A 26,525-nucleotide genomic window follows, 5' to 3' on the forward strand; every position below is an offset into this window, starting at 1 on the left:
ACCCTTATCACTCAGAGCAAGTCTCAAGAGGCAAAGGAACAGAGACTGTTAACGGGAAAGATTAGAGGTGTTTGCCTAATCACAAGGCGCTGTTAAACTCTTAGGATTCTTTTTAAAAATTAATTCCCCATATCCAGAATTTTAGTTGGTAAGCTAGCAGACAAGGGAGTGGGTTTGAGGACTGGCTTTCACCAGTGACGACGAATAAGAAAAGGAAGTAATTTATCGAGAAAATTACCTTTTTTGGGTGTTGTACAGAAGAAGAATAAGAGTGTCCCAAACATGTAATTAGTAGTTGAGTCAGGAAGTCTATTCGTAACGAAGGAACATACTGAAGTTATAAATTTAGAAAAATGCCATTTCCCCACAAGAGAAAATTAACTAGGAATTGACTACAAAGGTGAGTTAATCAAGTGGCTTAGATTTATGGTATAAAAATGCTCTAATCAGTGAGTTGGTAACTGCCTCCTGCTCTCTTCCTAGGTGCAAGGCAGTTGATTTCTGCCTGTGTGTAAAGGGAGGGCACGTCATATACAGAGGGTGCCAAAAAAATGTATACACATTTTGAGAGCTGTTATGTATATAGCAGTAGTTCGCCATAGTCAGAAGTGTCTAGATGCTGATGGTAACCACTTTGAGCACCTCTTGTAATTGCAGAAGTCAAACGTGGCTATATATATTATTACAATTTTCATACAGTTTTTTCCTTTCTTAAAATGTGTGTACATTTTTTTGGCACCCTCTGTATATATCAAGACTTGATTTCCCTCATTTGCCTCTCCTTTAAAGTTATTGGGATAAACATTTAAAAATTTTCAGAACTCTAAACAGAAAATTATATCCCCATGAAATAAATATGAAGAATCATCATGATCTTTACATTTTTACTGAGCTTCTGAAGCTGTTCTCAAACGTTGGGATGAATCATAAACATCTCGGGGTGCTTGTCAAAATGTCAGTTCCTGGGCATCATCCTCAGAGAATCTGAATCCATAGGCCTGGAGTGGGCCCCAGCAAGTGGCGTTCTAAACAAAGGTCCCAGGAGATCCTGATGTAGGTAGTGGGTGGGTTACATGTTGGGTAACCACAGCCTATAGGCTGTTTGATGGAACCAGTTGTGGGGGGATCTGCGGTGCTCAGTTCTCCATTACAAGCCCAGGTCTGGGGTAGCGTCTCCGAGAGGGGTCATGACCTCCTCTGTCCTTTTCCCTCTCCCTTCTAGACCTCGTTCCTCATTTCATACGACTTCATTTAGGCCCAGAGAATGGTAATAACTGACCGCTTTTGATTCATTAATTAAAGCTCATTCAAAATTAGGTTAATTAAAAAAATTCTCTAGTCAACATTTTAGCATTGGGCATTTTGAATTCAGAGTTAGTTTTTCTACTCAAGGAGCATGGAGCTTTTCAAAAGAAAGATGCCAGCCTGTATAATTCACCTGCAGATATTTAATTCATGTTGAGACAGTGTGTGCTCAAATATTACTCAATTACCTGATTCTTCCCATATGCAACAGAGTCAGGTTGACTTTAGAGATACATAAAGATGCCCAGCGTCTCTTACTGCACAGTTACATAGAAGCAAGAGTGAGGAAGAGAATCATTTTAGTGCCCTGGTGTGGCAGGAGAAAGTCCTATGGAGAAACAGAGACCTGGGTTCTAGTGTGGTCTCTACCATTGACCAGCTCCAAGACCATGGACAAGACACTTAATCTTTTTGAGCCTCAATTTCCTCATCTGTAGAATCAGATTTCCTTTTCTAAGTATTAAATGAGATAACGTATGCAAATGCCTGGCACTTAGTAGATACTTAACACATGCGTGTTTATTGTCTTTTTTCCCTCTGCCCCTAGCAAATGCTTTACCTGTTGCTCACTGCAGAGTTTTTTGTACATTTCCACATGCTGACAGCCACGCAGGCCAGCTGGAAGAGAAGGAAGGCATGGCCTGGGACGAACTATGTGGGAAGGGGGACCTCTGCTGTGCAGCCTCATTGCTCTTGTCATTGACCCACTGGGTCACAAAGATGCATCTGGGAAGAAAGATCGAAAGAAAATTTGCTGCCAGGTTGGCTAGCTGCCAGGTTGGCTAGCACATTATTTTCAATATCTTTTTTACTCTTCACAGTGTCATTATTCCCACTTACAGTTGGAGAAGTTGAGAGTTGAGAAATCATGCATCCAGACACGGTGGTGTAGCTGGATTTTGAACTTACATGGACCAAGCCCATGTTCTTTTCCCTATGACAGGCTACTCCCTGAGGCACAGCCCCTGACCTCAGAGAACCTGCACGGTTAGCAAGAGAGTTTAGACTTGCAACTGTAATAAAAGTAGATTGATCCTGAGCCAAAGCCTGGGCTCATTGTTGGAGATACACTGATGAACAAAACATGCAAATTCTGCCCTGTCCTTGTGAGGTTGTACATTACAGAATCTGCTGTAACTGATTAGAACTTCAACTAATCTGGAGGTGGGGAGAAGGCTCTCCTGAATGTGAAGTGACATTTAAATTGTAATCTGAAGGATGAATAGAAGTGAAGTAGGTAAGGCAGGTAGGATTGGAGGTGGGGAAGAGTCTTCTAGGTAGAGGGAACCGTCTGTGCAAAGCCCTGGGGTAGGAAGGAATGAAAGCATCAAGGTTATTAGAGACCAAAGTTCTAGAAGAAGGATAATACCAGGTATGACTGGGGAAGTAGGCAGGGCAAGATCTTGGAGGAGGGCATAGGGAGTGGGGGGAGGAAATGTGCCATGACAAAATTTTGCATTTTTAAAATATCATACTATATTCAGTCCAAACAGTGTGTTGGAGAGGAGCTGAGTGCATCAGGCAAGGAGATGCGATAGAAGCCTATTGCAATAGTTGAGGTGGAATGGATTGTGGTTTAGAAGAGAGAAGTAGTGTAGTGTATCAATTAAGAAGTTGTCGTGCAGGGAGTCACGCGGGGGTCTCTGGTCCCGCTCCCCACATAAGAATGCAGGATATGGCGAGGCCAAAAAGGAACACCCATGGAGCCACAGGTAGGGGAGTCATACCACTATAGTCTCACTGGAGGCTGGATCCACACGACCTGCAACCTGCTGTCCGCTTCTCTGCCTGCCAACCAACCGACTTGCTAGCTGCATTCCGCCGTGCTAACTGCAATCGGCTCTTGCTAGCTCAGTCACCATCTTCTTGGTAGCCCCCATTTGCTACTAGCGTAGCCACAGCAGTTATATTAGTGCCCAATGGCTCACTGGTTACAGCTGACGGCCAACTAGCCACAGCTGATGGCCATCCAATCACAGTTGATGGCCATTTACTACCTGAGCCAGCACCTTTCCACCTGAGGCTGAGAGCCTGGAAACTGCACTCCTGGCTCGTCCCCACAGATGTGAACTCTTAAGAGTGCCTGTATCACTTACAACCTATGTAAATTTGATCAACTTACTTAATTCTATTTCCAGATTTCCTCATGTGTAAAATAATTACCAGAGTCTACCTCATAGGGTTGTTAAAAGGATTAAATGAGTTATAATTGTAAAGTGCATAGATTAATGCCTTGCATGTAGCACATGCCTGATAAACATCAGCAGTTATTATCTGCAATGGAGATGGAGAGAGGTAGACAGAATCAGCAGCTATTTAGGTCAAGTCAACTGTATTTGATGACAGGGTTAGAGAGATGTTTGTGAATGGATTAAATAGTATGGTGGAATACAGATTGGTGGTGATAGGAAAAACTTGATGAAGGAAGCCAAAATTGAGCTGGCCATTAAAGAACACATAGGACTTGGACATGCAGAAAAGGGTTAAATAGCTCTGGAGAAGGGAATTAGTCTATGTTCTTTAATTCCCCAACTGCTGGGAGGAGCAAGAGTTATATTTCCCCCGAGACTGCATCATCATCTTGCCTTGCCAAGAGTTCTCAGTCTAAATCACAAATCTGAGTGGTTCTGTATCATCCTTTCCTTCTGCTTGGGCAGGTGAAACCCATCTTCCTGCCAAGCTCAAGACCTCAGACTATCCCGTGACCTTGAAGAGGGACTTTGGGCTAAGCCATCCCTCCTGAGGCTGCAGAATCAGAACTTTGCTTTCACTAGAAGCATATGTTAATGCCACGTTTTTATCTTGTAAATTCCTGTTTTCTGGAAGGCTAACTGCTTTGTTCAAAATGCTCTTGGCCAACGGTGTTGTTTACACACTCAATAGCTATAACCCCTCCCTCCTTGTTAACACATCTGAATTTGATCAGCCTGTATTGTACTTGGCTCATGGATACAGCATGGTGTAAGCCAGTCATGGTGATCGGAATCCCATTTACCAGATACAACTTTTCCCTTCATTTTATCTAACAGTGGCCAGTGCTGACTTTCTGGCATGCAGGATGTCAGCTTGGAGGCTTCTTGGAAATGTTTTCCTCCCTAATCTGTAGACAGAGATATGGGAAGAGAAGTCCTTTCTCTTTTGGATGTTCTCATGTGAGGAGTGGAGCTGCTGCTATCACTGTTTGAGACTATGAGGAAAAAAAGTTAAGAGGATTTCAGGGACACCAACCTAGTCCCTCTTTGAGAGTCACTGAATACATACTGAATAACATCATTGAAAACTTACAGTAACTATCACTGGAACTGCCTACTCCCTTCAGACTTCTTTTGAGAGATAATGTAATAGTATCTGTATTGTCTACACCTCTGTTATTTGCAGCCCAGGGTATCTCTAACTATTACATTGCTTTTGCAAAGAATTTTATTGTTTTTCAAAGGACTGCCAGCTGCCTTCTCCTTTTTCCATTTCTGTCTATTCCTTATTGGCAAAAAATGTCAGTGTCTTTTCAGACACCGTATCAGTAGTCAGACCCAGCCAGTTTTCCTCTGGCATGCCTTTGTGCCCACCCCTTTCCATTGCCTTTGGCTCTGTGCAGCTGTTCATTATCTTCTTCTTTTTTTTTTTTTAATTAGAATGTATTGGGGTGACAATGGGTAGCAAAATTACATAGGTTTCAAGTGTACAATTCTGTAATACATCATCTGTATATCACGTTATGTTTTCACCATCCAGAGTCAGTTCTCCTTCTATCACCATATATTTGACCCTGTTGACTCTCATCTACCACCCTCCCTCCCCATTTACCCTCTGGTAACCTCTAAACTATTGTCTGTGTCTATGAGTTTTTGTTTCTTTATTTGGTTGTCTTGTTCCTTTGTTGCTTTCATTTTGTATACCACATATCAGTGAAGTCATATGGTTCGCGACTTTTTCTGTCTGACTTATTTCACTTAGCATAATAATCTCAAGATCCATCCATGTTGTTGCAAGTGGTACTATTTCATCTTTTCTTATGTGAGAGCAGTATTTCATTGTGTATATATGAGCATACAACATCTTCTTTATCCAATCATCTATCGAAGGACACTGGTTATTTCCATGTCGTGGCCACCATAAATAAAGCTTCAATGAATATCAGAGTACATATATCTTTACAGATAAATATTTTCATATTTTTGGGCTATATACCCAGGAGAGGGATTGCTGGGTCATGTGGTAATTCTATGCGTAATTTTTTGAGGAACCTACACGCTGCCTTCCATAGCAGCTGCACTAGTCTGCATGCCCACCAACAGTGTATGAGGGTTCCTTTTTCTCCACGGCCCCTCCAACACCTATTACTATTTGTTCTTGTTCATTATCTTTTGCCTAAAACATTTCAGGAGCCTCCTAACTGTTTGCTCTCCCCCATCCTAATATCTCCTCCACGTTACTGAAAGTTACTTTTTTGGAGTAGGGGTGCTATTATGTGTCTCCTCTTTTGCAACCACCTATGGCTCTCTGTTGCCTCTAAGGTCCAAATGCCCCGGGAACACATTCTAGTCTTGACATTGGCCCCAGTCTCCTTTTCTAATACATCCTCCTGCTCCATCCTTCTCTCTGGCAAATGGAAGTAAGATGACCATGACTGGTTTATCACCACGAGGTACCCATGAGCTGAAGGCTGTCTATCCATGCCAATTTTTCACTGTTTCCCAGAACATCATGACTTTTTATGCCTCCGCTTTGTTGGTGCCAATCTCTCAGCCTGGGATAGTCCTCCTTTTATATCCCCTTTTCTACTCTGCCTTGCTCAAAAGGAAATCTTGCTCTTCCTTCAAGGCCTAGGTCTGATGTCCCCTTTTCCCCAAAGGCTTCCCTGCCCATCATCCCCCAGTGAGAATAATTACCCTTTGTTCTCCCATAAAATGTTGCGCATCCTATATTCAAACTGTCCACATACTTGGACAACTTTCCTAACGTATCTGAGCCTTGGCAGTCTCATTTATAAAATTTGGGCATCAATAGCACCCTGAAGGAGTTGGAGGCAGATGAGATAGTGTGTGTAAAGCACTTGGCACATAGTAATTGCTCAATAAGTATTGGCCATTGCTATTATTTTTCTTTTGCTGAAGTAATGATTTCATATTTGCCTTTGATTATAGGTGGCTTTATAGATGTTCTCATTCACTGAATTGATTTAAAATTCTTTGACAAATGGGAGGACAACTAGAGAGAAGGTGACAGTTGTTGTCACACTATGTGTCAACCAGACTTTTTGTATACCGACAACGCTGAGATGAGACATCTCCTTCATCATCCCTGCTTTATAAATGAGGAAATGGAGGCTCAGAGAGTTATCTGACTTGGCCGTAGTCCCAGCGAGTAACTGGCAAAGCCAAGATTCATACGCGTGCCTCTCTAATTTCCAAGGTCTCCTGTCACGAAGGCCGAAATTCTCTCATCCTTATGGCCCCTCCACATTGTCTTACACATTGTCTCCACATTGTCAAAGCGAGTGGTCAGGAAAGTATGTTGAATGTAATGTATGATACAAAGACATTCATTTGTGATGTGAAAAATAAAGACCTTTCCAACTCCAGGAAGATTTTTTTAAAAGCATGATTAGACTTATTTACTGAGGCTTTGAAGCAACATTGCTGGACGTTGCTGGCCTTCTGTTTGTGTAATGCGGTCTATTAATTCCTGGAATTTGTTGGCAGTCCTGACTGATTTGGTGCTGTGGCTGTGGGGTGGCCTCGGTGCTGGTGTACGAGTCCGTATGTGCCACAGGCTGGCTGCCTGACGATGCACCGATGGACAGTGTGTCTTAGAGGCCTATGGCATGTCCACTCACGATCTTATGATTTAGGGATAAAGACCAGGTGGGCTTCCCTCACCTGCAAGAGGAGAAATCTAAGTGGTCATATATTTACAACCCACCTTTCTGTAGAAAAGATAGAAAGTAGCTCCAGAGGGCACGGACAAGTAATAATGCTTCTATATATTTAAAGGGAGAGGAAAGAGTCAGTTGTTGACATAAAATGAAGCTAAGAATTAGATTTAAAATGCATCATGAAACAACCCATACTCTCACTGGCCTCTGACTTTCCTAGGTGCCAGCTGGTAAAGGGATATGTGTTACCTGGTTGGCAATATCTGTACTAAAAGCAGTTGCTCGAGAGAAGCATGTCTGTTCTTGATGCTGAGTTCAGAGCGCAATTTCTCCTAGGTGGACATTGTCTGAAAAATACACTTAATAACTTTACTACACAACGCAGAGTTATGTAACGTTGCCTCTCTTGAGCACCTTTACTTGAGCTGGAGACTTGACAAAAAAGGAGTCCATATATCTACACTGTAGGGCTGAGGCCGTGGGGAGGGGCCATGGGACGTAGTCTAAGTTCTCAGGTCTTGGCTCATCTGAAGTGACCTGGATATAGACTTTAGGATGTCAGAGGGGTGACAGGACCACATGTCCTCCAGGCATGCCTCCAAAGAATGGGCCTTTGGATGGAGTTTTGATGAACACCAAAGGACAGGAGCCTGAGTCCTCCTTGGCAAAAGCCTGCGGTGCCACAGTTTTGTGTTGCCAGTAAAATGCAGAAGCACGTGCCTGTACTGATAACCAAGCTTTGTGGATATTGAGGACCCTAACAGAAAACTATTCAGTACTTTTCAATCCTTTTACACTGATGAGAAGGACTCTCCTCTTCTTAGAAGATTTGCCAGTTTTAAACCTGCATGTCTTGTCTTCCGTTTCGCTTGTGCTCAAGCTCATTCTTTGAGGCTCACCTGAAGGAAGAGCTCCAAAATCCCTTTACTACCTCCCTACCCCAAAGTGACCTCTCCCTCCTATAAATCTCTTTATTGTCTGTTCTTCTTATAGACTACTTACATACATTTGCTTACCATGTAGCAGATTTGTATATATTTTCGTTCAAATTGATTATAAGTTTCTATTCACATGACATAAGAAGAAGAAAAATAGAAAATAGTTACTACTTCTTAGAAAGCCCAGGATGTTGCAATTAATATTATGTCCTCAATAAATATTAAATGAAATAATGTTCTGAAAAATTATAGAAACTGTTGCATAATTTGTCTTAATCTTTGCTGAGAAAATTTTTAAAACCAATTTGTATGTTCTTTAGAAAGCAAAATGTTGCATGTAATTTAATCTTGTCTCAAAGGGGGTTTTATTACACAAAATACAGATATTTAGAAGGGGTTAGTTATGTTGATTAAATCTACTATGGTTTGAAAATGATGTTACTTTTAAGAGGTTTTTGTTTTATGTCAAAACAGGAATTGGAGATTACTTCCTTTTTTGTATTCTGCTACCTGTACAATGCCTTTAATGATTCATTCTGCAAATAATGACTACCAACCATATACTCTGTCTTTAATATACTAAAGGAATAGGTTTTGTAGCCAGCGATGAGGTCACAAGCACTACATCATTCCATCCACAGTGAATTACGGATTTACCAGTTAAAGCCAAATGCTCAGTGTCACAGGGTAAAGGGTTGTACCCCATCAGTGGGTATGATTATAAGGAACACAAAGCTCAGAGAAATTATTAGTGGCTTGCCCAGCGCTGTCCAGCTAGGAAGGAATGGAGGTGGGATTTGAATCCAGATTATTTCCTCTCCAGCATTTCTTATCTCTACAGGTTGGATTTAAAGTCCCATTACCCTTTCAGCCACCTGAGCACTTAACTCTCTCAGCCCTGTCTCCTTCCTTGCTGTGCCTTTGATCCTAAACAAAAAAGCCATCTTCATGCTGCAGCCAAGTCGGAGATTTTCTGCTGTGTCCTATTAGTCGCCTCCTGGTTCCTTCCCCCTTGAAACTGTGCCATCTCTTTCTTGATCTTGTCCTTCAGTCCTGTTCAATGTACTCTCGTCAATAAAGCTATTTTTACATCTCGGTTCTCAGCACCCATAAAACTCAAAGTCTGGAAGTACTCCCAATCGACAGCCTTCCTACAACCTCAAATAATGCAACAGTGATGGCTCTTAAACTAATTTAATCAATATGTGTGTATCTGAATTTACAAAACTGATTAAGAGAGGATACATGTGTACTTTACAAAAGAGTTAGTGAGAGATGGTTTTTACAGACTGATAGAGATAAATTCAATAGGGACTTCAGATTTCTCTTAATCCTGTTTTTTTCTTTAATTAGTCATCCATCCCCACTTTCTCCTGCGATTGTTGCAATACCTACATGTGGGTTTTTCTTTGAGGGGGTTCGTAGCTTTCATCAAATCGCAAAAGAGTCAGTGACTTCAAAATGTCAAAAACCTCAGATCATCTAATCTTGCACCTACATTGGACTATTTCATCCTGGTCCATCCTTATGAAACTCCTCTAAACTGACCAGATCGGTTTCTTCATGAAGAGCAGGGGAGGCAAGGATGTGGCAATTGGGACTGAAGACCTGAGGATTCAGAGCTGTGTGCATTTCATGACTCTAAGGAAGCTTACGCAATTAGCCCACATGACGTTGAAGAAAGGAAGAGATCTGAACCACGAGGACAAGCAGAAAGAGAGCTGTCACCTGCAGCTCCAGAACCTTTGTGTGAGAGGTGCACCTGCCGGAGATCACTACGTGTATGGAGTTTAAGTCAAAGCACAAAGAAATTGATCCCGTGAGTGTAGAGAAGTTTTATAAGGAGGCTCCTCCAGATATCAGCAAGGCTGAGGTCACCATGGGAGACCCTCACCAGCAAACCCTTGGGAGCTGAAGCAGCGGAAAAGGCTGGCGGAGAAGTTCTGTGAATGCCTGACCAATAAGGAAAAGATCCTTAAGGAGACTGAGGTGCAGAAGGAGGACCTCATCAGCCTCCAGCCTCACCTCAGCAGCATCATGCAGGCTTCCCTCCTGGTGCAGGAGAACCTGCTGATGCCGTTCGACCAGGGTCGCGAGCAGTGTGAGACAGCAGACACCTGCAGCTGCCCTCTATGTCCAGGCCACTGCATCTGGACAGGCCTGCGATAAGACGCCGTCTGTGGCGATCGAAGGCACTGTGGACATAGCCGAGGCTCTGGTGAAGCCTCCCAAGGACCCCCAAAATGATGAGAGCGACTTGGATGCCGAGGAGGAGCAGACAACCAGACGCTGGCGACTCACGCTGGGAGTTTGGTGGGTGACAAGTGCAAGGAGATGCTGAAGAGGCACCCACTGTCCATCGTGCCGCACCTGACGTGCAAAGATGACTGTGCTTCACCTGACTTTCTACTGTCTCGTGAACCTCAACATCATGACGGTAAAACTCATAGTGACAAGTGCCATGGAGCTGATCACGCACATCGTGCAGGTGACTTGCTGCCTCAGCTCAGTCCTGAGCTGTTTATATCCTGGGGATCATGGAAAGAAAACTGAATCCAGCCAGTCAGTACCCGTTTGATAAAGTTGGCATCTTGACTTTGAGAGACTACGTCCTTGACCTAGGTCACCCTTATTTGTCGGTATAGAAGCTGAGTGGCCTCTACTTCCCCAGAGAACAGCCCCAGCACACGGTGATTGCTGCCCATTCACTGAGTGCCAGCATATGGAGACCCCCACAAAATTGCTGAAGTCTGGGGTGCAGCCCCCTCTGGCCCTCCACAAACAGTTTGTATCCCTGGAACATGGCATTGTACCAGCTGCCAGTGATTGCCAGTCCCTCTTCCCTGCAAAGGTTGTCTCTTGCCTGGTGAAGTGGGTGACAATTGCCCATGAGGATTGTGGGGAGCTTCATTTCACCAAAGACATTGGGGAGGAAGAACTGGCCGGGGTAACCCATCTCTACTACATGACACTCGTGAAAAGGGGTCTTAGCCAAACTCCAGGCTGCCATGGTGCTGAATCCCAGCTACTCCTCTGTCCCAGCTCTGTCTGAACTAGAAAGGGGAGAAAACCAATGGTGAAGCTGACAGTGTTTGGACCATGGAGAGCAAGGTCCTGGTGTGCTACAAGGAGCTGTGTGGCCCCCGGCCCAGTGAACAGCTCTGGACCACCAGCTGCAGAGCCTGTGAATGCTGCTAGACGTCCAACTGGAGACCAAGAGCCACATGGCAGCATGGAGGAGACCGAGGAATTCCCCCAGGGGTCCCAGCAGGAGGAAGCTGTTTAAATATATCCATCCTCAAGGATTCCTCAGCCACCGCTGATCTCCCACTCAGCCTGGTGTTTCCCCTTAGGCCATAGTACTGCTCCTCTGCTTTCTCCTCTGGTTCACACGCAGCTCTTGATAGTCTCCAAAGACGGTTTTTTTTTCCATTTTTTATTTCTAGCCTATTAAAGTGTCACCTGACAAAAAAATAAATAATAAAATGCAAATGTACAATTTAGTGTTCCAGAACATGTTTGTAAATCCAAAGGTAAATCCTTTAACCATGAAGCAATCATTTCCTGCTTTTCTGCTAACCCCACCCTTCAGCAACCACTTGTTTGCTTCCTGTCGCTATAAACTGGCCTATTCTGAATGTTTCATATAAACAGAAACGGATAGGTCATTTTTTGTACCTATCTTTTTTCCTTCAGCCTAATGTGGCATGTGTCAGAACTCCATTCCTCGTTATGGATGAATCATGATCCATTGTACAGATAGACTGCATTTTGCTTATCTATTCATTCGTGGATGGACATTTAAACTGTTTCTACCTTTGCCTGTTATCAGTGGTGCTGCTGTGAACATCCATGGACAAGTTTTTAAAGCTGATTCTTTAAAAATTTTTTATGACTCATTATTGCTTAACTCCAGGATAAATCTAGGCCTGAACTTGCTGACTCTTTGTCCAGCCTTCTGTGTTGCTTATGGCTTTGCATCTTTGTCTCTGCCTCTCCTTTACCTTTCATCTATGGGATTAATATCTTTCAAGATGAACTAAGTATCATTTTCTCAATGACTACTGGCATTGCTCCCATCCTTCTGTTGACAGAGCTCCTTTGTGCCCCACTTTCTGCTTAGCACCTCTTTATGGCTCTTTTGTATCTCATGAGTTTCTCCCATAACGTAACTTTGAAGGCCGGTGCTTTGACTTTATCACTTTCATATCCATAACTCCTAGTCCATGGTAGACACTGAGGTGACTACTTGTTGGATAAATGATGCATAAGATAACCAGGCTGGAAAAGTTAACTTTAGGAGTCAGCAAAATGTACAGACAGCTAAAAATATCTTCCAAATAACCAATAATTAGAATAAGAATTCTGGGTTTTTGTTTGTTTGTTTTGTTAAGTCTGGAGCGTAATACAATATATTTGGCTACTGGGAGCTGTTATTAGTTTCATGTCCCAGTGAATAATCAAGAACCTTAGAAAAGTAGATTTTAATTGGAGCTCTGAGACCTCATAAAATTCTCAAACGCCTTTATCTTGGACTATGTGAAAGATGTGGATTAATGTAGATTGTAAAGGTCTGCTTTCTCCCTTTGGTTTTATATTATGGTTGGTTAAGTGTTCACTTCTTCATAAAATGGTAATTTACTTGAAATGTTTTTTGTAAGTTGCTTCTTACAATTTGCAGTCCTGGAACATGGTAGACCCTCCGTAAACAATAGCTCTTACTGTCCATCTCCTATCCCTTGCAGTGCTTAGTGTTTTAGCACAAAATTGGCATGCAGTAAATGCTTCTGAATGGAAGAATGAATAGAATGGACTTCTAATGCTTTGTACACTATTCCTTAGGGGGCACAAGTAGTTCTGCTAGAGTAGATATGAAATAGTTAATCAGCATTCTCAGCTGGTTGTAGCCAATATGTGTGAACGTGCAACATAAGAAGAACGAGCAACATAATGCCTTCCACAGGCCGGGCAGATTTTTTCCTGTGTACTATTTACCCTAGAAGTTGTTTTCTTCCTGCTGTTTGTAGGGTGGTCTCATGCGTGCCCTAACCCTTTTTTTGGAGAGAAGCCACTCCAGGTCACTAGCCCAGTGGGGGCTAGGTGGTATGGCCGTAGTAGCCCTGTGGGGGTCCTGTGCTTGAAGCTCATAAGAACCTGTAATACCAATGAGCACAGACTCCCAGGGGTAAGAGATAAAGGGTGGACAAAAGAGATGCAGGCCTTGCCTTATTTACCCTCAGAGTCAATGATCAGATAAGCATTGGTAAGTATGTAATTTCTAAAAAGGAAAAATGCAGAGTGCTATGGAAGTATGAAACCAGAAGACTTGGCTTATCTTGATGAGCTAAGTGCTATTTGAGCTGAGTCTGAAGGTTAAGCAGAAAAAGAGGCGATGATTGTGCAAAGACATAGCAAAAAGGAGGAACAAGGAACTCATGTGGGGTGTAGAGAAGGATGGAGAAGAGGTGGGGTCGGAAACAGATGAAGCCATAGAGATAAGCAGTAGCCAACTCAGCATCTTGGTGGGCCTTTCCGTTTATCCCCAGAGCAATGGGAAGCCAATGAAGGGTGTTGGATAGATCAGATCTGCATTTAAAAAACACATAAGCAATAATTGAAGAGTAGAGAATAGACTGGTGAAGGGCAAGTGTAGTTGCTGGAGGAGATGAGTTAGCAGGCAGTTGTGCTGGACCATGGAAGAGATAGGTAGGTGGTGGTGGAGTTGGAGAGAAGTGGGTATATCTGTGAGACAATAGGAAGGCAAAAATCAATGAAATTTGGAGACTGGTTGGCTATGGAGGGAGAGGGACAGGCTTCTCCTGGGTTTTGGGCTGATACAATTGGATGGATGTGGTGGCCATCACTGAGTTAGAGAACAGAGGAAGAGGGTCCGCCCAGGGAGGACAGACCCAGAGGTCTGTTTTGGTCATGCTGAGTTGAAGTAGCCTTGTGTTATCTATCTGGAGATGTCAAGTAGGTGTTGGCGTGTAGGTCTGGCGCTCAGAGGAGAAATCTGAGTGCAAGATATAAAATGTGGAGTAAGGGTTAAGAAGAGAACAAGAACTAGATTAACTCCAGTGGTTGAGTTTGGAATAAAAGAGGATAAGCAGACTAAGAAGGGCAACCCGAAGGCCAGAGGAAAACCACAGGCAGGTGGTGTCATAGAACACGAAGGATGGGGGTACATTAAGACGGAGGGAATAGAACAGATGTCACATGTTACTGAGAAGGAGAAGTAAGAGAAATAATACTGGAAAAATGCCCAGTGGGTTCAGCAAATCTGAGATTATTGGAAGACTTATTTTGGTGGAGAGAAAGGGTGGCAGTCAGCTTGGTTTGGATTTTGAAATGGGTGGAAGATAAGGACAAGCAGATAGTGATCATAGGCAACTCTTTTGAGAGAATGTGTAATATATTTATTTATCATATGAGAAAAATAATTAAGTGCCTTCAATAGAAATAAAATACAAATATGTTACATATATTTTATTCCCCCAATTCTTAAGTGTTTTGAGGACTTCTATACAAACATTTACACTTGTAAAATTTATGTAAGCATGCTGAGATTGCCCATTTGCAAATATTTGAGAGGAAGTCAAAGCATTGGCAACATACAGGTTCTAGAATTAGAATTAGTTGCAGCCTTCTTAGTAATAATTTTACTGTCTTATCTCAGAAATACAATTTAGCATTTCAGTGTCACTGTAAATCTTGGTATTTAGTCAGAATGAAGCTCTTCTCGTTTTATGAAGATCATAAAGGGAAGACATAACCTTTCTGTAAATCTAAGATTGTTTTGGCATTAAAACAACTAAAACCAGTAAGACAATAGAACCACGTGTTTTCTGTATTCAAAAATGCAATTTGACTTTAGGGAGTCATTTTTGGATTTCTGCCTTCTCCAAGGGAATTGAGAAAACCTCACCCCCGCCCCGCCTTGCTGGGTGGGTGACTGTACAGCTTTAATCCAGCTGAGAAAAGCAGCATATAAATGACTCACATTAAGAAGGAAAACTATAACCCTTATGTGTATGAATGGAGGGCTGTACAATCATTCTTTTTTTCTTTCTTTGTCTAGACAATCAAGTAGGAAGGAGAAAAACAAGAAGACTTACCCTAGATATGCCATGGGAATTAGAATTAAAAAAAAAACAAAACCAAAAACTGCCATGTAATCTAGACAGGATTGGATGCTTCAAAAATGCCAAATCACTGGGAAGAAAGAGTGAGAAGACAGTAAAAGGAAAAGATGTGATAAGTATTACACTGTAAATACACATCAGTTTACATTTTTTCATGTCTTTGGGCTTCCCCATCTTTTTGTTCACACTCTGAGTGCCCTTACTCCTCATTCTCCCCGATATATTCTTTATTCATCAGCTCCTCCAAAAAATAACCTGACTTTTCTAGTCCTCACTAGAAATGTTCTACCTTCTCTGGGTTATCCCAGTTCAGTCTGTAATGCTGATTTGGCCTCGAGAAACATGCCACTGTGCATTGTCCTCAGTTTCCTGTATGCACATAAATTTTATTTCCTCAGCCAGAGAATAAACTCTTGAAAGGCAAGGATTATTTCTTATACATTTATCCAAATCCTTAGCACTTTGGTGGCATACGATGTACATTTAAACAATATGTATTCCCTTGAATTATTAGTTAAAATGCATTATTGAACATGACAAAAAGTAGGCCAAGAGCATATTTTTTTCACATTTACTAATTCTCTCTGTTTTTATTGAGACAGTTGAAAATAGGTGCAGTCATCATGAGTTTCTTCAGCTTGGTTCAGTTAGGCTAAAGACAATTTCCTACATAACCACAAGGCCATTGTCACACGTTAGAAAGTTAACAGGAATTTCCCAATATCCTCTAATGATCCATGTTCAGATTTTCCCAATTGTCCCTAACATGTCTTTTTAGCTTAAAAAAAAAAAAGGCAAACAAACGCAATTCAATCAAGATTCGTGAATTTGTTGTTATGCTTCTTTTGTCTTTCTAAATTTAGGAGTCCCTGCTTTTTTGGCTGTATGTGTTCCAAGAAGCATATATTAAGCAACTTCTGCCAAATCTTGGCCTTTCTCTCCCCAGCCTCTGTATGCAATGATTTGATTGCCATGCATCCTGTTACAGGCCTTTGGCAAGCCAGCACTGGTGTAACTTTCACAGATGAACCTGGAAGCTCTTTTGCCGTTCTGTGGTGTAAGTCTGCATCCTGAAAGCAGCACACATCCTGCTGCTCAGCATCACGTAGCCAGCCCGCAAGCTCAGCGCCTGTCAGCATCGGCACCTCAGCAATGTTTCAGCATTTTTATAAAATGGTATAAAAGTGAAGATGTGCAGCTATCAAAGTATCTTTTTGCAGCTGTGTGTCCAAGGGACCCAGTGGGACGAAGAGAGATGAACTGTAAATCAGACAAACAGAAGGAAGCATAAATATTTTTTCCCTTTAAAATTAGGGACTATAACCTCATACATTATTCTCTGGTTGCCATAAAAATACAACAGGAAAGTCGGGTTTAGATCCCCAGATTTGACTTGTGAATGCTGTGCTCATGAAAACACGTGATTGTCCCTGAGCTCTTGGAATGAACCAATTACAGTAGCTTTGGGGGACATTTGCTTATATTAATTTTAAAGGTAGAATCCTGGTTGGCAAAAATGATTCCCCTGGTGCTGCATAAAAGATTCAGCAAGAAGCAAGGAATATACATAAAGACCAAAAGAAAATAAAAAGCTTTTTGCTGTCTTCATCCATTACAGATCTTTCTTAGACCTTAATTGGATTTCTGTGGAGCTGGACGTACAGGAGATTTTTATAAATTAAATATTGTGAAAAACTATATTAGGCCAGAAGTCAGGATACTTAAACTAGAGAAGGGATTCTATACTCAAAGGACTGTGAGATCGTGGGCTAGTCAGGATCCTTTGTATGTGTTTCTTCCTCACTCATTTGTGAAGTGAGTGTGGGGATGTAGTCCTCCAGAAAGGATTTTTATTTTCTTCCGTTGGGTGCTAGGGACCACAGGGTCACCGTGGGTGTCAGCTGAGCTTAGTGCTCACGGCTCCTACTTCAGCCTAGAGCTTCTTTTCAGTCTTCCCTTTTAAAAACAAAAACCAAAACAACCTTCCCTTATGTTCTGCAAGGCTACCAAAAAAGTCTTAATGCAGCAAATAGTTTTGTAACTGGAGGGGCCTTTAGCGTGTCTTGCTCACTGTATTTATGGAAGCAGAAATTGCTGACGTTCTTTAATGCTGACACAATGCCAGGCATTCTTTTTGAGCGTTTTACTTATGTTATCTCATTTAATGTGCACCACAGCTTTAGGAGGAAGGTAGTATTTTAATTCTCCTTTTATAAGTGAGGAAACAGAGGTCCGGTGAGATTAAGTAATGAGTTGCCAATGTTACACAGCTCATAAATGTTGGAACTGGGATTTCAAAAAAAAACAAAAACAAAAAAAGAATCCATGCACACGATGGGAAATTCCAAGTGCACAAAATGATATGTAGTGGCTAGTAAGTCCCTTTCCTTTTGGTGTCCCCTAGACATGACGTTGCCCCTCCCAATAGGGAACCATAGTTACCAGTATTTTCCTAGAGATAGCATACAAAATATACAAGCTAATGTGTGTGTGTGTGTGTGTGTGTGTGTGTATACACCGTGTTTCCCTGAAACTAAGACCTAGCCGGACAATCAGCTCTAATGTGTCTTTTGGAGCAAAATTAATATAAGACCTCGTCTTATTTTAATATAAGAACGGATCTTATATAATACAATATAAGACTGGGTCTTATGTTAATTTTTGCTTCAAAAGACACATTAGAGCTGATGGTCCGGCTATGTCTTATTTTCGGGGAAACACAGTATATATATATTAGTTTTTCCCCCACAAATGGTAGTACACTAAATGCACTGTTTAATGCTTTGCTATATATATAATATTTCTTGAATCTTTAGTCCATGCCTGGCATGGACTCTCATTACCTCATTTAATCTTCTGAAGAAGGATTAGTTTTATTTTACAGGTGAGAAACTGATCCTTAGAAAATTAAGTAACTTGTCCAAGGATTTTCAGACAGTAAGAAGCAGAGCTCAGAAGCAAAGTCAGGTCTTTATGATTCCTGAGCCTGTACTCTCAGCCCTCAAATGATGCTACCTTTGGCTTTTTAGATAGATCGACACCCTTAGCCCCCCGGTTGGGGTGAGGGTTAGAGTTAGGGCTGGAGTTAGGGTTCACCTTATAATCACCTTATACATCCCTCCTCCCTTGCCTGGATGTGGCCTGCCCCTGTCTATTTTAAGGTTGCTGGCTCCTGAGGGTTAAATGAGGGCACAAAGCTCAGCTCTGCCCAGGTTCTCTGCATTCATATTATCATTTTCATTTGTTCATGGAGCAGTTTTTGTCAATCACTCCAGTTTGAAACTCCCTCTCTCTCTTTTCTTCTTGTTCTGATACTTCCTTCTTTCCAACCTTTCTGCAAACATTTATTTGAGTGCTTTTGTGGGTCTAGCACTCTGTTTGGTGCCAGAAATCCCAAGGTCCAAGAGCATTACTGTCTTTTGAACTTATACTTTAGTGAGGAGACATATGCCCTAACTCAAAATTATAATACAGTGAATTAAGTGCTTGTATGAATTTTGTATGGCTGCTGTCACAAATTACCACAAACTCGAGGGGTTAAAACAACATACACCGGTTCTTTTAAATTTCTGAAGGTCAGAAGTCCGAATCAGTTTCATTGGGCCAAAATAAGGCATCAGCAGGGCCCTGCTCCCTGTGGAAGTGCTAAGGGAATATCTGTTTCTTTGCCTTTTTTCCAGTTTCTAGAGCTACATTCCTTGCACCCATAGTTCGCTCCATCTGCAAAGCCAGCAGTGCAGTATCTTGCTTCAGTGGTCATGTTGCCTTCTGCTTCTTTGTCAAATCTCCCTCTACCTGTTCCTACTAAGGACACTTGTGATTGCATTAGGGCTCAGCCTGGTAATCTAGAATAATCTCCCCATATCAAGAGTCTTAATGTAGCCACATGTGCAAAATCTCTTTTGCCATAGGAGGTAACATTCACAGGTTCCAAGGGCTAGGCACTGGATGTTTTTGGTGGTCGTTATTCAGCCTCCCACATGGCTGTTGGCAAATACATGCACACATCGCAAAGGAGCATCTTATTTAGCCTGAGAGGGCCCGTCACCAGAGGAAGTGTCTGACTCACTGAATCCTTAAATAGTGGGTGAGAGTCCGTGTCCATGCCATTACTTCCCAGTCCTGTCTCTCTGACTTTACTTTGCTGCAATTCCTTTCCTGGCTCTTCTCCCCCTTCTAGAAACTTTAAATCAGCCGCAAATCCCAGGCTTCCCTTGTTGGCCCTTCTCACCCCATCTTCTCTTCCCCATATATGTCAGCCTCTCCCATGGGGTGGACATTCACCTCTGCACAGATGGCTCTGGTCTCCATCTCCAGACCTGACCACCCCAGAGCGTTACTCCTATGTCCACACCTGCTTGGGCAGCTGTATCTGCAAGTCCTCCCCCCTTCTCCATCATCCCTCCTCCACACCAACATCTCCTTTGGCATCCATAGTTCTGTTTTGTTGTCCCATTCTCTGATGGAGATGCGTATCTACTTATATATAACCTAACTGTTCCCTGCAGATGCAGTATACACCACGTTGTGTGGGTCCTTCCTTAGCATTCTGCCTGCATGCCACTTCTCTCTGCTCCTTTCTGCACTCGCCACTGCCTCCACCCAGGTGAATTATTCAGATCGTTCACTAAGGGTTCTGTCTCTAAACTCTCCTCCCTACATACCTTACAATCATCGCTCCATTAATTTTTCATATCTGACTCTTGTTTAAACGCGTTTAGAGAATAAATTCTAAATTCCTTAGTGTGACACTTGAAGGTTCTCTAGAGTCAGGACCTACATTACATTCATTTTGTCATTCATCCAATATTCGTTAGGCGTCTGTCATGTGCCAGGCAGTGGAAGTATGATAGTAAGTAAAATTAGACATCTCCACCCTGTAGAATTTGCCATCTAATAGTAGAGACAGATATTAATAAAATAATAATTATGAATACATGTGAAATTGCAACTGTAATAAAACAGTAGCTCAGATTTGTGTAATTACTGTGATGTGTCTGGAACTGTTCTGAGCTTTTTACACATATTATGTCACTTAATCCTCACAATGTGATCATAACTATTATCCCCAATTTACATAAAACAGGCACAGAGAGTTTAAGTAACTTGCCCAAATTCACCCAACTGGAAACAATTTAAGCCAGGCAGCCTGGTTCCAGATTTTGTGCATTTAACACAATGTTGTATTTCCATACAGAAGAAGTGTCTGGTGCTTTGACAACCATTAATTGGGGGTAGGGGTTTGAATGAGGCTGGGGGTGGGGAATTTGAGCTAGTCGGGAAAGGCTTCCTAAGCAAGGACAGCTAAACTGAAATAGGGAAGATGAGTTGAGGCTGATTGGGTAAAAGGAAAGGAAAGGTGTTCCATGCTGAGAGAAAGTCGTGTGTAAAGGCCCAATAGTGGGGAGAGTAAGGTGCTTACGGGGTCTAAAATGGGACCAGTGTGATGCAACAGAGCATGGGAGACGGAGGAACAAGGCATGGGATTAGGCCAAGAAGGGATTAGGAGCCTGTAGACCATGTTACAAACTTTTCTTGACCCTAAATGCAGTGGGAAGCCATTGAGGTTTTAAGCAGTGGGTAAGAAAGTGATGGGACAAAGTTTTCTGGATTTCCCCCTGAATTAATGTGGTCTCATTCTCTAAAGTAGGGACCCTGGATAGGGACTATCTTTGGGAATAATATCATGGGCTCCCGTTTTGGACTTTGAAGTGTCTTCTGAGAAATACAAATGAGATAGCAGGCAAATGTCAAATATATGGATCTGGAGTGCATAGAAGTGTGGGCTGGACCTTTAAGTTTGGGTGAGCAAATTGTGTCATACTGAAGAAAATGATTCCTTCATTTATAAAGGGTGGGAGGGCTCAGCTCTTGTTTCGCTGACCGTTTGCAACTGAGTGATGAACTTTTTGACGGAATTTTTTCCTGCTAAAGAAATCTTTAAGACCTCTTTGTGAGATCTGCATTACTCTTTTGCAGCAGATTTGAATGCGGGGTGATAATCAGCCAGAGTGGGAGGAATTAATTTTAGATTCCATCTCTACTTTCTGCTTTTTTATAGCAGAATACCATTAGATAATCGTTTATTCTTCAATGATAGGAACTAGTTTTTTGAAATTGTGGTTTGAGTCTATTAAAAGGAAACGGGCAAAAAGAAAACAAAGCTGTGTGAGCAGGCTTCTTAAGATTGCAATGTATCCTCAATTTCAGATCAAAATGGATTGTACTGGTTAGCTATTGCTGCATAACAAATCACTCCAAAATTCAGGGGCTAAAATTAATTTGTTGCCCTTACAGTTTCTTTGCATCAGAGATTCAGGAACAATTTAGCTGAGTGGCTCAGGCTTACTATATCTCATGAGATGAGACCATCTCATCAAGATATTTGCTAGGACTGCAGTCATCTGAAGGTTTGCCTGGATCTAAAGGATCCACTTAGAACATTCATTCACATGACTGTAAGCTAGTGCTTATGGTTGTTGGTAGCAATCCTTGGTTTCTCCCCATGAGAACTTCTCCTAGGGCTGCTTGAGCATCCTCATGGCACGACTGGAGGCTTCTCCCAGAATAACAACCAAGAGTGAAAGAGCCAAGTGGAAGTTACCCTTCTATGAGCTAGCCTTAGAAGTCGCATAGCATTGTGAACACTTTGTTCCAAGCACATCACTAAGTTGGCCCACCTCAAGGTTGGGGGAGGGAGCTAGATTCCACCTTTTGAATACAGACGTGTTGAAGAATTTGTGGACATATTTTAAAGCCACCACATGGATGTTTGGAATCTGAGCTGTGGATATAGCCTCCCCTCTCACCCTGTGTAGGAATTAATTTCTGTTACAACATCCCTGACAGATGGTCAGCCAGCCTCTGCTTGGCACTTCCAACTATGAGGAGTTCACTACGTTGTGAGTCACTGAGTTCCATTTATGTCAATTGTTCAAAGCTTCTTTTATTCATGAAATTGAAAACTCTATTGCTGAATATTCCGTTATTGAAGCTAGTTCTGCTGCTCTAGAATGGCACTTTTATGTGGTGGCTTTTTCATTATTTGCAACAATGGTAATCTTGACTTCTTTCTTCTTTAGACAAACTCCTGTCAGTTCCATTCAAAATTTCCTCTCAAGTTTTGATTTCAGGGTTTTTCTGCATTCTTTTCTGTAAAACATTTCAGTTCAGTTCATCCCTCCACAACTGAAAATCAACAACTTGTTCTGTACCCCAAGCTGGATCAAAAGGGATATGACAAAGCAGTAATCACTTTGCACAACAGCGTGGGACTGAAAAAAAGGACCCTGACAACTGAAATCATGCAAAGTATAGGCATACCTCCGAGATATTGCAGGTTTGGTTTCAGACCACCTCAATAAAGTGAGCATCCCAATAAAGGGAATTGAAATCTTTTTGTTGGTGAAGGGGCTTGCCTTCAATGTGTAAAAATACAACATCTGTGAAGCCCAACAAAGTGAAGTGCAATAAAATGAGGTATGCTTATAATCTTAAGAGTCAATGGGGAAATTTTTTATTATTCTGAAACCTTTAAAAACTTCTGTTAAAACATTCGAAACTTTCAGATCTAAAATGCGTGGTGAAATGAAAAAAAAAATAGTGAAACTAGTGTTTATTTAGTATACCATAATTTAAAACATTAGAAACATTGAGAATTAAAGTGTTTTATTTATTTATTTAAAAACTTGAGTATTTTATCCAAGAGTACTTTATCAGACACTGAAGTTAAAGGAAAAATTGTTAAAAGTTATTACAAATTGAAAAACAATCATAAGATAATTCCTCCTAGAAATGCTAGTATGAGCTATTGGTATGGTTTTCAAATTATTCAACTTTAATTTGCATGCATCTTTTTAGGAACCTGCATTAGATTTTGGCAAACTGTGGCCCACAAGTCAAGTCCAGCCCACTGCCTGATTTTATATGGCCAGTTAACTAAGTATGGTATTTACATTTATAAATGGTTGAATAAAAAGAAGAATATGTCTTAACAAATGGCAATTATATAAAATGTAAATTGTTTTCTATAAACAAAGTTTTACTGGAACATAGCTGCGCCCATTTGTGTATATTTTGTCTATGACTGCTTTTGTTTTACAATGACAGAGCTGAGGAATACAACAAAGACAATATGGTCTGCAGAACCTAAAATATGTACTATCTGGCCTTTTGTCAAAGTTTGCTGACCCTTGTTTTATACCATTAGAGAAGCAGTCATAGAAGTCTGGAAGAATCTCTGGGAAGATGGGTTCAAGTCTAGTAGATTCTCCTGGCTTGCCCTGTGACCTTGGACAAGTCACATTACCTGGTCTGTTTCCTCATCTATAAAATGAGAATATTGGACTTGAAGATCTAAGTCCCTCACACTATACTTTGATGCCTTTGTAACATGAATTTGCTCAATTCTACCTTTATAGGCTGACTTTTTTTGTTGTTTAAAGGCAGTCTCACTTCATCTTTCTTTTCCATTAATCTGTTGGAGGTGAATTGAACTCCAACAGATAATATGGCAATTTTCATCTCTGACCAAAAGCTTCAGAAAGCTTGAGACCTCACATATTTATCTGATTTTTATCTCCCATTGCAATGCCTAAGAGTGGATTTTGTTTATGGGTTGTGATATGTTACCTTATTTTGTTGGATGGCCAAGCTATTTCACAATGGCCCAAAGAGCTGTTTACTCTGTTCCATAGCAACAAGTCTCTTGCCCAAATTTGCCATCTGGTGTTTGAAGCCTCTATCTAGCAGAGATTTTTTTTCATTAGCAGACAGTCATTACTCATCTGCTTTTGGCTTTAGTATTCCTGACATTCTGGTTCCTGTTCATCCTAAATAGCCCCAGTTTCAAGTAAGAGAGCACTTGGGAGTCATTTGCTTAACAGAAAGGATTCAGTTTCCTCATTTGGAAAACAAGGGGGTCAGATGAAAAGGTTCCTGCCAGCTGGCACCATCTATGATTGTATGATTTTGTAAAATGTGGTTTTTAATGACTTCTATATGTGCCTGGACAGCCCACCTAGACTGTGGTCTGTGAAGAGGAAGACCGTGGGTCGTAATGGGCCCTCTTGATGGTGAGATGGTGAATGATTGAATAAGGACGCGAAGGCTAAGTAACAGGCTACTAAACAATGAATGGGTTACCAATGAGCTCAAGGAAGAAAGCAAAAGATATCTTGTTGAGACAAATGAAAATGAAAACACAACTACTGTGTTTCCCCGAAAATAAGACCTTATCAGACAATCAGCTCTAATGCATCTTTTGGAGCAAAAATTAACATAAGACCCGGTCTTATTTTACTATAATATAACAGGTCTTATCTAACATAATGTAATATAAGACTAAGTCCTATATTAATTTTTTCCTCCAAAAGACACATTAGAGCTGATTGTCTGGCTAGGTCTTATTTTCAGGGAAACACGGTACATAAAATCTGTGGGACATGGTGAAAGCATTCCTACAAGGGAAATTCATAGCAATATAGGCCTACTTCAAGAAACAAGAAAAATATCAAATAAACAATCTAAACTTACACTTAAAGGAACTATAAAAAGAACAACAAAACGGAACCCAAAGTGAGTAGAAGAAAGGAAATAATAATGATCAGAGCAGAAATAAAGGAATAGAGTCTAAAAAAAAAAAAAAGTACGAAAGATCAGTGAAGCCAAGAGCTGGTTCTTTGAAAAGATAAACAAAATTGATAAACCTTTAACAAGACTCATCAACAAAAAAGAGAGAGGACCCAAATAAAGAAAATAAGAAATGAAAGAAGTGACAGCTGATACCACAGGAATACAAAAGATTATAAGAAAATACTATTAGCAATTTTATGCCAACAAATTGGACAATCTGGAAGAAGTAGATAAGTTCCTAGAAACATACAATCTTCCAATGCTGAATCAAGAAGAAAAAGAACATTTTAACTGACCAATTACTATTAATAAAATGGAGTCAGTAATCAAAAAACTCTCCACAAACAAAAATCCTGGACTAGATGGCTTTACAGGTAAATTTTACCAAAACCTTCAAAGAAGAATTTATACCTGTTCGTCTCAAACTATTCCAAAAAATTCAAGAGGAGGAAAGACTCCCAAGCTCACTTTACAAGTCAATCATATTGTAATAACTATGTATAGTGCCAAGTGAATACTAGACTAATTGGGGGATCACTTCTTAAATTATATAAATGTCTAAATTCTATGCTGTACACCTGAAACTAATATGAAATAATATTGAATGTCCACTCTAACTGAAAAATAATTTTTTTTTAAACTTCACTCTTTAAAAAAAAAAAAAAACTTAAAAAAATAAGTGTATCTGATGAAATAAAAATATAGTGATGATATCTACCTTAATCTATTTTTTAAAAATTTTAAACTAGTTCCTCTTTAATGATCTGAATGCGATATAGTCCCCATTTCTTCTTGAATTACTAATTCTATTCCGCTTTCCTTATAGAGTTGTGCTAATGCAGTATAGTTTTACACGTGAAAGTCTTTTATCCATCAACCATTGCAATAAAATTTGTGCCCATAAATTTAAACTTTAAATTTCCTGGGACCATAAGGAAATTTAAAAACATATATTACACATTTTGAAAGGTGATTTGTTAAATGTAGAATTAAAAGGCTGTTTTTCCTCCAACTAGATAATATACCTATGGGTGAGTGTTATTCAGTGTTATTTATCGGTAGAATGAAATAGGAGCACCATCAATCTTTGTCTTATTTTCTTTTTTTTTGTAGATGTAAGTGCTGAGAATCATTTTGACATAAGTCTAGCAGATGAGGGTGGGATGAGTTTTGTTATAGCAATAGCTCTAAATTCTTTGAATTCCTTCTATTTGATAAAAATTATATGTTTATCACCAAAAAGATTGTTAATAATCTGTCAGTGGAAATCAGTTTGGTCTCCTGTAAGTTTTATTGAATGTATAGACCATAGTGCTAAAGATGGTCTATACAGCTAATGTCTTAGGGTGCCATGTACAGATGTTAATTGGAGCACATCTGAGCTTAATGATAGGCTATACCATTTACCATGTGCAGCCCAGAGAAAGGGACAGTTAGTTGCAGTTAGGATTGAATTGAACAGATGTATGTTGACTACAAGACCTAACATTTAACATGTTCTAAGGATGTCTAACTTCTTTACTCAAATGATCATATTTAGACCTCAAAATAATAGCCTTGTGAAGTGTGTACTGGTGTTCCCCCCTGTTTGCAGATGGGGGAACCAGGTCAAGAGAGATTAAGAGACCTATC

General features: G+C 40.8%; 1 protein-coding gene and 1 pseudogene across 1 annotated transcript in view; both read left to right on the forward strand.

The window, feature by feature from the left end:
* Positions 1-26,525, forward strand: part of GDA (guanine deaminase) — a 67,896-nt gene that overhangs the window by 1,372 nt on the left and 39,999 nt on the right. The window lies entirely within an intron of this gene.
* LOC109449904 (THO complex subunit 5 homolog) lies at positions 5,310-11,441 on the forward strand (annotated as a pseudogene).

The sequence above is a fragment of the Rhinolophus sinicus genome, linkage group LG04 (genome assembly GCF_036562045.2).
Source record: "Rhinolophus sinicus isolate RSC01 linkage group LG04, ASM3656204v1, whole genome shotgun sequence".
Taxonomy (NCBI): Eukaryota; Metazoa; Chordata; class Mammalia; order Chiroptera; family Rhinolophidae; genus Rhinolophus; species Rhinolophus sinicus.